This window comes from Capra hircus, chromosome 10 (genome assembly GCF_001704415.2).
Source record: "Capra hircus breed San Clemente chromosome 10, ASM170441v1, whole genome shotgun sequence".
NCBI lineage: Eukaryota > Metazoa > Chordata > Mammalia > Artiodactyla > Bovidae > Capra > Capra hircus.
Genome location: NC_030817.1, coordinates 88,106,882 through 88,119,563, shown reverse-complemented (window position 1 = coordinate 88,119,563; position 12,682 = coordinate 88,106,882). Strand labels below are relative to the sequence as shown.

Here is a 12,682-nt window from a genome sequence, read left to right as displayed (position 1 = left end):
AAATGCCACTCTGCCCACCACTTCCTACACACACACACACACACACACACACACACACACACAGAAAAGGAAATGTGCTTTTCAGAGCAAAATATGAATAAGATTTCTCATTCTCTATTAAGTCACCATGTCACTTTGGGTTAAGTCACCCACTGACCCAGGGTCTCAATTCCCTCATTTGCCTTGTTTGGGGGGTAAGACTAGCTAATTCTCATGACCCTCCCTTTCCCACCTTCTATCTCCCTGAGGCCAGTAGTTGCCCCTCAGTGTTTCCCAGAACTGTCCCCTGACCTTGGGGACTCACTGCTAATGCTGGGATCTGAGAAGAGCTAAGGCCTAGGCCTGCCAGGGTAGGACAAGGTCAGCCACAGTCCCAGAGTCAGGATTCAGCCACCAACCCTGGCCTCTGCCTTGCCTACCTGAGATATCTATGTCCTCTTGGTAGCCTCAGAGGTTCAAAAGGGATGTCAGCTTAGAGCTTATTATATTTTATAATACCTTAAGATATAATAAGGCTGTGATTTCAGAGCAAGCTAGAACAGTTGCAAAATGCCACACTGATGGTTTTGAGTGTATTTTAGGGCTTTGAGCTCTCTTCCCAAATTAATATTCATAGGGACAGGCCTGCCATTTATTTGCATATGTAGATTGTTGCTCATTCACTGCAGGATAAAAAAGTTTTGGGGTGTTTTTATTTATTGTAGTTATTTTAAGCTTGGTTGATAAACCAATCAAGTCAGGCAGGGGAAGGGCAGCTTCCAAGGGCAGGAGAGGGTTTTAAATAATTTTTGATCCAAGGAAAGGCATATCCCAGATACACAGCAGTGAGTCATCCTGACCCTGACCAATGAGCAGAATCAATTCCAGGATGGCTCTTCCAAGGTCATCCCATTCAGCCCCGACCTCAGAAAGCTTGGCCATCCCACATGGCCCCCCAACAGGCCCTTGGGAAACCAACCCCACCATTATTACTCAAGGTCACAGTTGAGAGGCAGGCACAGGTTTGAGGTGTGACTTTGGACAAGTCACTTGAGCCCCCGTTTCTGAGGATGGTGACCTTTTTTGCAAAGTTGTTGTAAAATACACACTAGAGAGTAATAGAAATGAATGGTGGTGATGGTCGCATAACATTATGTAGTATTTAATACCAGTGAAACGTACACTTCAAAATGGTTACGGTAGCAAGTTTTATATTATGTGTATTTTATCACAATAAAAATAAATTTTTTTAAAAAGGACAAACTTGAAAATAAATGCACCGAAAAAGTGCTTGTTAAAGTGTGAAGCCCTAATCAAGGTAGCAGTTGTTAAGATATCCTCTCTCCTGAGGTCACTGGTATCCACTCCTCCCAAGAGCCTTCAGGGAAGGCACCATCTCCTGCTACTGCCATCCACTGGAGGATCTGAGAACCATTATCCAACCCGTCTTTATTGCCTACACTCCTCTTTTCTGCACCGAATAACACCCTGACTACTCCCAGAAAGCTGTGAATCTACTGAGAGAGTCTAGTGTTTCTCAAGTTACTGCAGAGTCCTTGTATTCTGATCACTCAAAGCACCTTGAACCCCGGTGAGGGTCTGTAGGGAGGGGGCAGTGAAGCCTGTTAGCAAGTTCAGGGACTCTGAGTCCACAGACCTGCATGGAGTCCAGATGACCCCAGTGTCCAATGGGACCTTGACTGCTCAATCTCTCTGAGCCTCAAGTTTCTCACCTGTGCGATGAGGCTAACACTATTCTACCTACCCCTTGAGACAGTGCTACATAACAAAAGTACCAAACATTTCTATTAAAGGATTGCAGGGCCATCAGCCTCACTTCTAGCATTAACTCTTTCAAACCACTGGGGGCGCTGTTTCGGAGCGCTCAACATTTGTTTCTCAAGCCAGAGTTCCTTAGGCACCAAAGCACCACACTAGCGTTGTGATTTCATTTCAGTGCCCAAGCAGCCACACTCAGTCTGAAGACCCAGCTTTGGGTCAGTGTCTGTTGTTGCCCTAGAATTAAATCTCCTTTCATTGTCATGCGCTAACGTGAAAAAAAAAAAGTGGCCACCTAACACACAAATACAAGGTCTGGCCAGACGATCCCTCAGCATGCTGTAAGAACAAACATTCCAGCTAAGAAGAGTACTGGAGAGTTGAGTCACCACAGGGCATGTGGTGGAGCAAGCGACCCAAACCGTGATCATGTCACAAGGGCTGATTTAGTCTTCGCACTATAACGGCATCTACCATGTTAAATTAATATCGTTAATCTGAAAGTTAATGGCTTTGTAGTTTGCATTTTAATTTATAAACTCGTTTGAGCACTGAGATTATGTATGAGTTATAAGCCGAAGCTGTTTCTAATTTTTTGTTTATATAGATTTAAATATTATTATATTAATAATTTATGACAATATTAGAGGTCTGTGGGAAGCATTTTCTCCCTTTAAAATGGAACCATCTGTACATTTCTCAAGTTTTAAAACCATTGGCCTAAAAATTAATGCAGAGAACAACCTGGGGAGTAGATAGAGTCCCTAAAAATCAGGGTTATTGTTCATTTTCTTCTACAATGGATGGGAAGAGGGGCGACTGCAGTAGGTAAAGGTTAAGGTCACTCATCGGTCAGTCTCCACACTCAGGATCCCGACCTTGGATGTCAGGGAAGTCTCAGGAATCTTAGGTAAATTCCTTCCTCTTTCACTCCTGAAGCATATTATTCTACTCTGACTGAACAAGAAAGGCTAATAAGTGACTTTCTCTGCACCCCGCTTCCTCTTTCCCTCGCCCCGAGCAGAGCCAAACTTTTATCCAAGTCCTGAAGAAAGGAAGATTCCTATCCTTGCTACAAGCAGAGGCTCAAGCTCAAAGTGTCCCAAGGAGGTTCAAAATAAACGTTTTCCTGTCTATTGTGAAGGGACTATGAATGTGGTATGAAGAAGGTTCCACCCACAGATCTCTGCAGAGCCTGCCCTTTCCCACTTCTGCCACCAGCATCTCCGATAGGTAGGCACAGAGGCCAGCTCAGGACTGGCTCCTGCGGAGAAGGACTAAACCAGTTTTGAGGAGGTAGTTTGTTAGAAAGGTGAGACCTACACAGACAGAGCCCCAGTGAAGGTGAACCAGGCGGCAGGTAGTGAAGAGCTGCGTTGTGCAGTAGCGAGGTGGGAGTTACAGCAGCTCAGGAAAGAGGTAGATAATGAGAGAGAGCAGAGATGGAAGTCCCTAGAAGGTGGGGTGCCAAGCTGAGGTGTGAAGACTGAGTGGGACCTGGCTAAGTGGACGGATGTGGTCATTTCAGCCAGCGGTCACAGCTGTGAGAAGGTGACAGTGTTTCTGAGGCATTGAAGAGGCTAGAGATGGGCAGCCCCCACCTCCTCCCAAGTTCCCCTGCTTCTCTCCACTGCCACCTTCCTGCTTGTCCTTGGACTTACCAAAGGCGTTCTCAGCCCAGGGCCTTTGCACTTACTATTCCCTCTGCATTGTAGGTGCCCTTTACCCCCAGATATCCACATGGCTTCCTTCCTCTCAGTCTCTGCTCAAATGTCACCGTTAGAGAGGCCTTCCCTGACCACGCTGCATCCCATCACCATCTATGCCCTTTGCCTTGCTATTTTTCTTCATTGCAACCAGCACAAAGTATATAGTATGTTCACTTTTTTACCACCTGTCTCCCCCACTTCAGCGCACACTCTGAAGGCAAGGGCTTTGGTTTGTTCCCTGCTATACAGAGTATGTGATCAATGATCAGTGTCTTCAGAATGAATGAATGAAAGGAAAGAAGAATGCTATAAAGGGTGGGAGAACACCACTCATAGCACTGGGAGGTAGCAGAGAGCTCCTTCCTATTAGTAAGTCAGCAGTGTTTTCCTTCCACAGGTAAGACGCTGGGGACACAGAACAGGAGTGTACCAGGTGAGGGTGGATGGGTACACAGGGTCAGATGGGGGTAAAGGGAGGGCTTGGGGTTCAGAAGAGCTGGCTCAGATCCAGCTTGATCCCACTGGCAGAACATCTTTTTTTTTTTTTTCGCTCTTAAAGGAATCTCAGGATCAGGCTTGAGTGTGGCAGGAAAGATAGTCAAGGTATCAATAAGAAGATGAGGGATCAGGACTTCCTTAGTGGTCCAATGGTTAAGGATCCACCTTCCAATGCAGGGGACATGGGTTTGATCCCTGATTGCAGAACTGAGATCCCATACACCATGGGGCAACTAAGCCCGCAAGCCACAACTAGAGAGCCCGCGTGCTAAAACTAAGACTCTGTGCAGCCAAATAAATAAATTAAATATCTCTTTTCCAAAAAGTGAGAGGTCAAAACAAGCCACATCATAACAGGGGGTGGAAGGTCTTCAGGAAAGAGCCATGGTAAACATCACAGTTTTAAAAGTCCCCCAGCACACCAGAGAGGGCCTGAGTCTCATCACAGATGAGAGATGGAAGGAGGCAGGGGGACAGAGCAAATGGGGAAAAGAGACTGGGATAACAGGGCACCCACAGGTCGGGAGAACATCCAGAAGATGTATGAAATGGAGCGTAGAGGAGAGAACTTGACTTTGCCCTCCCTTTGCCTCCCGCTGCTGAGTAAGCCTGGAAGCCGCTTAACCTCTCCCAGCCTCCACTTCCTCATCTGTAAAATGACAACCATAATCCCAACCTCAAGGGTGTTTACAAGACTGAGTTCCAACAGCTCCTAAAAATCACCTAAACTAGTGCCTGGCGTACAGCAGGCAGGCTTTCATCAAAGTGAGTCTTTTCTCCAAATTGAGGTTAAGGAAAAAAGGGTGAGGATGAACTGACTTTTCAGGTAAATAATCTTATTCCCCTTATTCCTGATTTATTAATTCAATAAATATTCACTGAAGTGCCCTGTGCTTGCAGATTTCAACTGGATACAAAGAAGGATTCGCTTCCACCCCATCTCAGACCTTGATGGCCTTACATCCAGTTGGGAAGATGAGGAACATTGCAATAAAATGCTGAACAATGACCCCAGAGTATGAACAATGACCCTGGAGTGCATTGTTAAGTACCAAATTTGTGCTGTCAGCAATAACTGCTACAGAAATTCAGGGGAAGGAGAGACTGGTGCTCCGCGATCACTGTGGGCTCTGGTGGTCTGGGATGGTCTAATGAGGATGCAGCTCTAAGCCTGGCCTTGAAGGAAAGGGTGGTTTGACTCAAACACAGAAAAAGGCAGAACTCGAAGCAGAGTCAGACGTGATAGTGAGCCACCCCACCAGGAGAAAGGACGCAGGCAAGTTGTAGAGACTTACAGGGGTCTGTTGGGGAGTTTGGGCTGCATCCAGTGAGTACTATGGGGGAAAATGTAAGATAATGAGTGGATAAAAATGACTTTTGGGGGTGACCTGAAGGAGGGAGATATGAGAAGCTGCGAAATAGCACCTCAAGGAATATAATGTGTCTGCAGCACGGATTCTAGGCTCATCACCACCTCTGTACTCGAATTAGTAACCATTCTATTTGCCGAACACCAAAGAATGCTCCTGTAGGAGACGTGATGCTCCTCCTACCAAGGTTGGCCTGCAAGTCCCAATTGTTGATTTATTCTCTGGTCATTTGTCCCCACGACCCCAAGGCACTATGGCTTGGGGCTGGGAGATCAGAGCAGGAGGCTACCGCCATCACCCAGCATGAGATAGAAAGAACCTGCACAAAGGGAACGTCTCATGCCAGAAAGGAGGACTTATATTCAAGAAACATAATGAAGAGAAAAGAAAGTCGGTGCTTTAATATTTGAAATAGAGGGAGGCAGGCATCAGAAGTGTTGCTAAGGTTTTGAGCCCAAGCATCTGGGAAGATGGTGCTGCCAACAACAAGAATGAAGAATCCAGAAGGGCAGATGGCTTGAGAGATGGGAAGACATTAGATTCCACTTTAAGCATATAGACTTTATGGTAGCAGCCAGATATCCTAATAATAATAGTATCTAATCAGCAACCAGAATGTCTGAGAGGTGGAGACTGATGGGCCGTTCAAAGGAGTGGAAACCAGGAACTGAAGACTGGCAAGGAGGTCACGGTGACTGCCTCCCAGAGCTGCAGACCATATTTGCACTGTCAAAGACAGAAAAGAGATAAGAACCCAACTTGGCTTAAGCTCCCATTTCCCCACCGAGAAAAGAAAAGCAAGAGGCAGTACAGTAAGCTGGGCAGAAGCTCATGACCCATCCGTACTAAGATGCTGGAGTTCCAGTATGCCCTATGAACCACCTCCTCCAGGAGGTCTTTTCTAACTTCCATGGCCCCCACTGATGTTACACTCCTCATCCCATGGTTGGCCTGCAAGTCGCGGTTATTGATTTACTCTCTCATTCTTTCTGTTCTCTGATTATTTGATCGTCTACATGGTCTAGACCTTACAAGTCTGTTGCACTAGATTATAATTCTTGGACATCAGAGATCAAATAACTTTCCACTTCTTACATACTAATCAAGTGCAATTATTGAGTTAAATCATATCTAGTTTCCCAATAAATTCCCATTACACAGATGAATAAACTGAGACTCAAAGAAGTAAAATACTTTGCTCAGAGTCACAGGGCTATGAAGAAGTACAGAAAAGTAAAACCCAAGTCTTAAATGCTATAGCAGGTATTGTTGGTTGCTCTTCTTTTTTCCAAAAGCATTCTAAATTTTTTCATCTCTGAGACTCAACAAATCAAGATTATTCTAAACCAATTATGGTAGTCTCCTTCCCTTGCTTGTGGTTGGCTTATGCATGGACATGTGACTCACAATTCAGCCAGTGAGACTTGAGGGAAAGTCTACTGAGCCTTCTGGTAAAGATTCCCCTCCTGCCTTTTCTGCCTCTGCACATAATCGTAAGGGTGTAATACCTGGATTTGTTACAGCCAACTTGTGACCTTGAGACCAAGAAACGATGAAAAGAATTTGTATCTTTGATGATGTATTGAACCACTGAAAGAACTAAGCTTGGGGCAGACGACCCACATCTGTTGTAGTAGGAGATGCTAAGCCATAATTGTTTCAGCCAGTTGAATTCAGGTTTTGGGCTGCTGTCTATGGGGTCGCACAGAGTCGGACACGACTGAAGTGACTTAGCAGCAGCAGCAGCAGCAGCACCCCTGACTGATACCCACACCAATCAAGGGCTTTTGTCACTACGGTACCTGAGCCAAGCATCATGAGAGATACATAACAAGTAAAATCCTATTCCTTGCCCTTGTTGTGCCTTTCCCAAGATTGGACCTTCAATACGTATTCGATCTATATTTGATTAATTGATTCTCCCTTTGCTCATCAGTTATCTTTCTTCCCTTTACTCAGCTTCACTGATTATCTTTAAGTTTCAGCTTCACATTTGCACTGTGGTCTCAACATTTCTACCAGGTCCTTCCCCATCACCTCCCCTCAACCTCAAAGGATCAAGCCAAAAGCAACGGACTCACGCTTCGCCCACAGAGACCATCACCGAAAGTCCGCATTCCTAAATATTTGTTCTTTGAAATGTCTTTCTCAATTAGATCTCACCCAAATGTTTGAGAGTCAGGCTGAATTCCAACTTCCTGCTCCAGAACAGACATGTTGAGCCTGCATAATTACTGCAGCCAGCTTTATTTGCTATAAAAACATGGATTTTTTTTTTTTGCTCCTTCTCAACTGTAAAATAATCAATAAATAGAATCCAGATGAAAAATGCTAGCATTTAGGAGAACAACTCTTTTATGACTCTTTTCTTTTGGGTCTAATTAACACATTGGGGATAAAATGTGTTGTTACACTTACCCAACCAGCTAAGGTGAAACAAACTCTCCTGCTGAGATACAGCTTCACATCAGAGACACAGGTGAAACAGACAGTTTCAAAACATTGTGAAATATTCCACAAACATCTGTAAACCCGTGAGGTGGACTTCCTCCAATGCCTCTCTGTTCAGCTATTCAACTTTTTCTTTGTCCCCTATGAACACATTACATAGATGCTGTCAAATGAAACACAAGATAGTCCCATTAGCAGGAGAAGCAATCTCTCTGACTTCCTTTTAAATGAAGAAGAGATGCCTCTTTGGACAATGACCACTGGGGCCATGAAAGTTTCATGAGGGGCTCTTGGAGTGGATGACATCTTTTCAATTATATCAGTGCTAAAATAAACCCCCACAGAGCCACAGGGCATCGAGCCTACATCCCAGCACAGGACACCTATTTATTCCCTAATTATATTGGATATATTCTCTCTGTATGTGTACTGATGAAGATAAAATATTCTCTTAATTCTATGGCCTCCTGGTGGGTAAGGGGGAGGGGATCATCCCTAGGCAAATTCTTGGAGTTCCTAGAGCTAAATCAGGAACCCAGGCTCCCTCACTACATCATCTCAGGAAAATCACTCTCTTTCCCTTGTTCTCACATAGCAGTTCTTTCATTGTGGTCCTGGGGCCAAGAGCATCCACATCACCTGGGAACTTGTTAAAAATTCAAATTACTGGGCCCACTCTGGACCTGCCGAATCAAAAATTCTGGGGGTGGAGCACAGCAATCTTGTGTTCAAGCAAGTATGCTGCATTGAAGTCTGAGAAGCACTGGTCTACAAAACAGGAAGAGCATTATTCTAAATTGAATCAGGGATAAGGGATACCTGGACTTTTCAGGGCCTGGGATCCTCTCTGCATAACTGTCTCAAACTGCAGAGTAGGGCTCCATTTACCCATCTGTACAATGGGGCTACAGTGTTCACCAAGAAGCTGTGGGTGCTAGAATTTAAGAAGTATTGCAGTTACCTGGCACCAGTCTCTATGGATACCTAGCAAGATCATGGTTGCCAGTACTCAGCAGCTCCCTCCCACCACTCTGACTGGCAGAAGCTCTGCAGAGCAGTCCTCCAGTGCCACATCTAAGGTCATCAATGCAGCTGCCTCTGGGTTACCCTTGGCAACCAGGAGCCAGAGTCATGGTAGCCCACAGAATTTTGAAATGCCGTAGCCAGTAGCCTCAAGCCTTTTCACCTCAGAGCCTTGAACCACGAGAGAGGAGGCTCAGGATTATTCTGTTCTATTGTCCCATTTCAGCAGTTCTTCAGACATCGCTTATATTTGCCTCCACTCTACATCTAGACTTTAAGCCTGAGAATGACACCTAGAATGCCAGCCTTGTGAGGTATGGGACTCTGCCTGACTGGTTCCTGGCTGTCTGCCCAGTGCCTGGCACAAAGTTAAAAGCTCAAGAACTGTTTATTGACTAAATTTTCCTAGCACGGTAAACGCCCTGTCCATAGTAAGTCCAATCACAAGCCCCAAACCTCAAGCACCTAAAAGTTATGTTTGGAAAGGGGCAGGGAAACTATTTCAAACCCCAGGGAACAAGGGGAAAAGGGAAAAGGAGAAGCAAGTGCCTGAATATTGAAGCAAGTGCTGAAGTCAGAACCCTCGGCTCTATGGGCACTCAGCCAATTGCTCACCTTGGATCTGGAACTGGAAGACCTCTGGGCCAGGGTTTTTTCCGAGAGGTCCGGATGTCTCTTGTTTTTGCATACTAGAATCCTCGTGCAGTGCAGGAGAGGTGGGAGCTGAAGGCATTGACCACAGGTTCTGGGCATGAGTTCTAAGCAGTGGGTCTTCTAACTGCCCTCCTGTTTCTCACTCAAAGGCCAGTTCTCACTGGTCCTGACTCTGCTGTCTTTTGACCGAACACTTAAGAGCTTTTCTACCCTCTCAGGACTCCAGCCTTGTGCCCATGCCGGGGTGATCCTGCTCCCTCAATTAGAAATCTACCCAAGGCTCAATTCCAAACCCTCCTTTCTCCAAGGACCACCCTAGCCTCTCCCCCTCCAAACAGTGATTTCACCTGGGAAGCCTGTACTCCCTCCCTTGGCTACGAAATAGTGACTATTCTTTCCCTATAGACTGCACGTTTGGGGACTGGGCAGAGTCTTAAGAGCTCCCTTTACCCCCAGACTTCAGTGCGGGCACAGGATAGATACTGGACCAGCTGTCACCTAAGTGATTTGTCGTGGGGGGTGACCGAAGCACAGCACCTAACAAGACACCAGCCCTCTGCCTCTAGCCTCATACACAGCCAGTCCACTGCAGAGGGCTGACAGTGGCCTGGCTGGGAACACTGGCCCTGCGCTGAGAAAGTGGTAAGGAGAGCACAGAGTAATGGGGGGCGGGGTGGGGCGGGCGGGGAATCCCTGAATGAGAAGTCCAGAGACCTGGTTTACCGGTCCCTTACACCCTTAGCTAGCAATAAGCGAATCCTTCCAACTTCTCTGGGCCCTCGTTTGCAGATCTGTGAATTGGGAGGAAGAGGTGGAGACTGCAGTCGTGGATCTTGAATTTCTAGCGGCTTAAAAAACGTGTGAGCAACGCAGAGAGCGGTATGCGCACTGGGGGAAACCCGCCAAAGGAGCTGAGGATGGGGTGCTCTTAGACGGTGGATTCGACGCCCTCGGGGACCCCGCCCAACTGGCAAGGGACAAGGGCCGAGGGACCCTCTCCAAAAGCCCCCAGCTGTCGGTCCCACTAAACAGGCTCTAAACCCTTCAAAAGAACCTCTCCAACAGCAAGCACTCCCAACAAAGAGGGCTGCGAAGCCGGGGTCCCGCTAGCTCCGCGGAAGCCGAACTGTGTTGAGTCCAGCCTGCCGGACTGGACTCGGAACCACAGGACTCGCGCCCCGGGCAGCTCCGAAAGCCGACCCACGCAAGGCTGCGCTCGCCGCCACCTGGCCGGAGCATTAACCCCTGCTTTCCCGGCAGAGCGCAGAAGGGGCGCAGCAGGGGCGCTGATGTTCGGGCACGAGTACCCTGGCCAGAGCAAGCTGAGATGGCCCGGAGCCCAAACCACCCGAAGGCCTCCTCCAACCTGCCCGAGGCCTCGTTCTTTGCAGTGCCGGGGGGATGGAGCGGAGGCAGTTCGAAATATTTTTCTAAAGAACACGACTACATGAGAGGGAGTCAGACCAGCCTCGCATCGCGGGCTAGCGGGGATGGATCCCGAGAAGCGGCTACCCTAGGATGGAACTCGGGAGTCCAGGTCGGGAGAAAGAGCCGGGGCTGAAGAACGGTCAAGCCAAGGCTCCGCGCTCCCAGGTTCCAGCCGAGGGGGCGGCTCCGTCCCACACATGAATGTTTGACTCCCGAGAGGAACGGTTTTGCATATTTTTCGTGTATTTTTTCAAGCAAATCAGGAAAATAAACGAAGTGCAGGGGGGAAGCGTCTGCGTCTGCTGCTCCAAGAGGCCACAACCACCAACCATCCCCAGCACCACCCCCCAAGGCTAGACGGCAAGTTGGGAACTTCAGCACCGCGCTCCAGGCGCGCACTGTCAGTGATTCGCTTCTCTGAACTTCGGGATCTGGGGTCACGGCCGCGGGCAGTAGAGACCTCCGGGGAATCCACCCGGACTTCCCCGGGTCGGGCGTCCGGGAGTTCCCCGAAGAGAGTCGGGACTCCGGGACGAGAAAGGAAGGAGATAGACGTTCGGTTTCGCGCCTCCAAAAAGCAAAAGTGCGCGTGGCACCAGCCTGGGCTCGGCTACATGTAGCTAGGGGCAAGGCTAGCCACCGTGGGGGATCTGACCGCGCCTCGCAGGTTCTGCGCGCGGACGTCGGCGCGCCCGGGGCCGCTCGGAGGTGGGAGTCCCCAGACTTAAAGGCGGGCAGGCGCCCTCCCCGGGACAACCGCGCCGCGCCGCTGCGCTCGGGTCTTCCCCGGCCGCCGGTGCTGCGTCCCGACTGCGGACAGAGAGCCCGCGCCTGCCCGCGCCGGGGCGCCCCACGTCCTGCCCGGACCCCTGGCATTCTATCCACACTCACCTCCTCCCGCACCGAACTCAGCTTCCGCAGCCCGGACCCCGGCTGAGCACCGGGGATCCACGGGGCCAGTGGAAAGTTAGTCGAGGGGATGCACAGCCCCCTCCCCGGGATCAGAACCCCCCACCCCCGGCCCCGTGTGCCCCCAGCGCTCCACGGCTCCGCGTCCTCGCCGTCCCCGCCTAGCCATCTACCTGCTTCGCGGCCCGCCCGGGGCTCAGCCGGCCAGTTGCGGTCCTGTCCTCCGGAGCCCGAGCCGCGCCGGAGCGCCGGGCCAGGAGCCGGAGCTGCTGGCAGTCCAGAGCCGGCGGGCGAGCTGCGGGAACGGCGAGCGAGAGAGCGAACCGGCGGGCGGCTGGAGCCGCGGCTGCTGCTGCCGCCACCGAGCCAGCCCCCACCCGCTCCGTCCCTCGGTCCCTCCTCCCTCCTTCCCTGCCAGCCTCCCTCCTCCCTGCTCGCGGCTCCCTCCCTCCGTTCTCTACCCCTCCACCCCCACCTCCAGCCTCTTTTTTTTTTTTCCTTCTCCCTCTTCGTTCTTTTCCAACCCTGCGCTCTCGATCTCGCTCGCTTGTTCTTTTTCCTCTTTCCGTCTCTCTCTCCAGCTTTCCTTTGGTTTCCCTTTTTTCCGATTCAACCTTTCCTGACCTCTCCTCTCACCTAACGCCAACAACCCCCCCACATACACAGCTTTCCGTTCTTTCACTCTTTTCTCTCCGTTTCCTCTTCTCTCCCTCTCTAACCCCTTTCTACCTCTTTTCACTATTTTTTTCCTCCTTTTAACCTTTTCCCATCTTTACCCTCCTCTCTCATCCCTTAGAGTGGCCTGCCAGGCGTGTCAGTCTTTCAGCTCAGGTCGGGGAATCCCACCCCCGGGAGGGGGGAAGCCCCCGGGGGTCGTGCTGT

General features: G+C 49.4%; 1 protein-coding gene across 8 annotated transcripts in view; it reads right to left on the bottom strand.

Annotated features, from left to right (window-relative positions):
* The window catches only part of MEGF11 (multiple EGF like domains 11), a 390,793-nt gene extending 378,632 nt beyond the window's left edge, over nt 1-12,161 (bottom strand). For all 8 annotated transcript variants that reach the window (XM_018053635.1, XM_018053628.1, XM_018053631.1 and 5 more), the window contains exon 1: nt 11,974-12,161. The gene's annotated coding sequence lies outside the window, so the exon portion shown is untranslated. The remainder of the gene's footprint in view (nt 1-11,973) is intronic.